Below are 3,393 nucleotides of genomic sequence, written 5' to 3' on the forward strand. Positions count from 1 at the left end.
AGACCACAACAAAACGATGGTTGGAGGAAGAACGCCTCATCTTCCGTCTAGGACCCCTCCAACCACAAGGGATGAACTCGGATTTCACCAGTTTCCTCATTTCCCCTCCCCCCACCTTGTCTCAGTATAATCCATCGAATTCAGCACCGCCTTCCTAACCTGCAATCTTCTTCCCGACCTCTCCACCCCCACCCCAGCCTGTCCTATCACCCTCAACTTTACTTCTTTCCACCTATCACATTTCCGACGCCCCTCCCCCAAGTCCCTCCTCCCTACCTTTTATCTTAGCCTGCTGGACCAACTTTCCTCATTCCTGAAGAAGGGCTAATGCCCGAAACGTCAATTCTCCTGTTCCCTAGATGCTGCCTGACCTGCTGCGCTTTTCCAGCAACACATTTCCATCTCTGATCTCCAGCATCTGCAGACCTCACTTTCCCATTAATATAGACTTAGCAAACCTTTCTAGTTTTTGTTCATTAGGGCATAATGCCATATGAAATAAGAACAGGAGTGGGCCATTCGGCCCCTTAAGCCTGCTCCACCATTCAATAGGATTATGGCTGATCCGATATTCCTCACATCCACTTTCCTGCCCGTTCCCTGCCAACTTGATTCCTGACTGATCAAGAATTTATTTATCTCAGCCTTCAACATACACAAAGACTCTGCCCTCACAGCTTTCTGAGGCAAAAATTCACAACATTCTGAGAGAAGGGATTCCTCCTCATTTCACTCTTTATTCTAAGACTATGCCTTCTGCTCATACATTCTCCAATGAGGAGAAATATCCTCTCAGCATTTACCTTGTCAAGCCTCTTAAGAATCTAATATGTTTCAATGGAATAATCTCCCCAATCTTCTAAACTCCAATGAATGGCGTCCTAACCTGTTTAACCTTTGTTCATAAAACAATTGCTCCTTACCAAAGATCATCCTCGTCAAACTTCCCTGGAACTGCTTCCAATAAAATGATACCTTTCCTTCAATAAAGGGATCAAAATTGCTCACAGATTCCAGATGTGATCTCACCAGCACTTTGTACAGTTGCAGTAAGACTTCCCTACTCTTACACTCCAACCCCTTGAAATAAGGGTCAACATTCTATTAGCCTTCCTGATTACCTGCTGGACCTGTAGCTTTCTGTGTTTTATGCTCAAATAACCCCAAGTCTGCATGTGCTGTAGCTGTCTGCAGTTTCTCTTCATTATTCTGTTCTTTTTTCTCTCTTCCAAAATGAAGAACTTTACATTTTCTCACATAATACTCCATTTGCCAATATTTTTCCCACTTACTTAACCCAGCAATATCTCAAAAATCGCTAGCAATATCTCTCTGTAAATTGTTTATATCCCTCTTACCATCTGCCTTTCCAATTATTTTAGTGTCACTTGCAAATTTGGCTACAGTATAACCACTTCCTCCATCCACGTTTTTAATATATATTGTAAACAGCAGCGGTTGCCAACCTGAGAAAAGAACTCCTTATCCCCACTCGCTATTTTTTGTCCATGCACCAGTTCTTTATCCATGCCAATATACTGCTTCCAATACCATGGGCTGTTATAATTTGGCCTTTTGTGAGGTATCTTGTTGAATGCCTTCTGGACATCCAGATGCAGTGTATCTACTGGTTTCCCTCTATCTACCCGGGTTGAGACTTCCTCGAAAAACTCTGTTAAATTAGCTGAAACAAGATTTCTCTTTCATGTAGCCATGCCGACCATACTTGATTAGATTATGATTTTCCAAATGGTTTGCTATTATTTCCTTAACAATTGACTCCAATACATTTTTTGATACCATACGTATCTTTTCTTCAACTTACTGCTCTCTTTAACATCCTTAGTTAGCCATGGTTGGTTTACCCCTCTCTTAGAATCTTTCCTCCTTACTGGGAAGTATTTTTGTTGAGAGTGAGGAATTACCTCTAAAAATGTCTGCCACTGCTTCTATGTTTAAAAATGTATTGCTGGAAAAGTGCAGCAGGTTAGGCAGCATCAAAGGAACAGGAGAATCGACGTTTCGGGCATAAGCCCTTCTTCTATGCTGTCATTCTGCTAAACTATCCAATCAGTTTCCATTAGCAAACTATCCTTACTTCATTGTAAGTCCCTCTGCCTCTACTTCTAGACCTCAGGCTCAAATTTATTACCTGTATGCCCTGCCAACATCATAGATTTGTACATAAGCTCCCACAGGTCTCTATGTACTTATCATGGAGTCATAGAGATGTACAGCATGGAAACAGACCCTTTGGTCCAACCTGTCCATGCCGACCAGATATCCCAATCCAATCTAGTCCCACCTGCCAGCACCCGGCCCATATCCATCCAAACCCTTCCTACTCATATACCCATCCAAATGCCTCTTAAATGTTGCAATTATACCAGTCTCCACCACATCCTCTGGAAGTTCATTCCATACACGTACCACCCTCTGTGTTAAAAATCTGCCCCTTAGGTCTCTTTTATGTCTTTCCCCTTTCACCCTAAACCTATGCCCTCTAGTTCTGGACTCCCCGACCCCAGGGAAAAGACTTTGTCTATTTATCTTATCCATGCCCCTCATAATTTTGTAAACCTCTATAAGGTCACCCCTCAGCCTCCAACACTCCAGGGAAAACAGCCCCAGCCCAGTCAGCCTCTCCCTGTAGCTCAAATCCTCCAACAATAGACAATAGGTGCAGGAGTAGGCCATTCTGCCCTTCGAGCCTGCGCCACCATTCAATATGATCATGGCTGATCATCCTTAATCAGTATCCTGTTCCTGCCTTATCTCCATAACCCTTGATTCCACAATCCTTGAGAGCTCTATCCAAATCTTTCTTAAATGAGTCCAGAGACTGGGCCTCCGCTGCCACCTGGGGCAGAGTATTCCACACAGCCACCACTCTCTGGGTGAAGACGTTTCACCTCATCTCTGTCCTAAACGGTCTACCCCGTATTTTTAAGCTGTGTCCTCTGGTTCGGCACTCACCCATCAGCGGAAACATGTTTCCTGCCTCCAAAGTGTCCAATCCTTTAATAATCTTATATGTCTCAATCAGATCCCCTCTCAGTCTTCTAAACGCAAGGGTATACAAGCCCAGTCGCTCCAATCTTTCAGTATAAGGTAGTCCCGCCATTCCAGGAATTGACCTCGTGAACCTCCGCTGCACTCCCTCAATAGTCAGAATGTCTTTTCTCAAATTTGGAGACCAGAACTGCACACAGTATTCCAGGTGTGGTCTCATCAGGACCCTGTACAGCTGCAGAAGAACCTCTTTGCTTCTATACTCAATCCCTCTTGTTATGAAGGCCAGCATGCTATTAGCCTTCTTCACTACCTGCTGTACCTGCATGCTTACCTTCATTGACTGGTGTACAAGAACACCCAGATCTCTCTGTACTGCCC

This window comes from Chiloscyllium plagiosum, chromosome 12 (assembly GCF_004010195.1).
Source record: "Chiloscyllium plagiosum isolate BGI_BamShark_2017 chromosome 12, ASM401019v2, whole genome shotgun sequence".
In the NCBI taxonomy this organism is placed as follows: Eukaryota; Metazoa; Chordata; class Chondrichthyes; order Orectolobiformes; family Hemiscylliidae; genus Chiloscyllium; species Chiloscyllium plagiosum.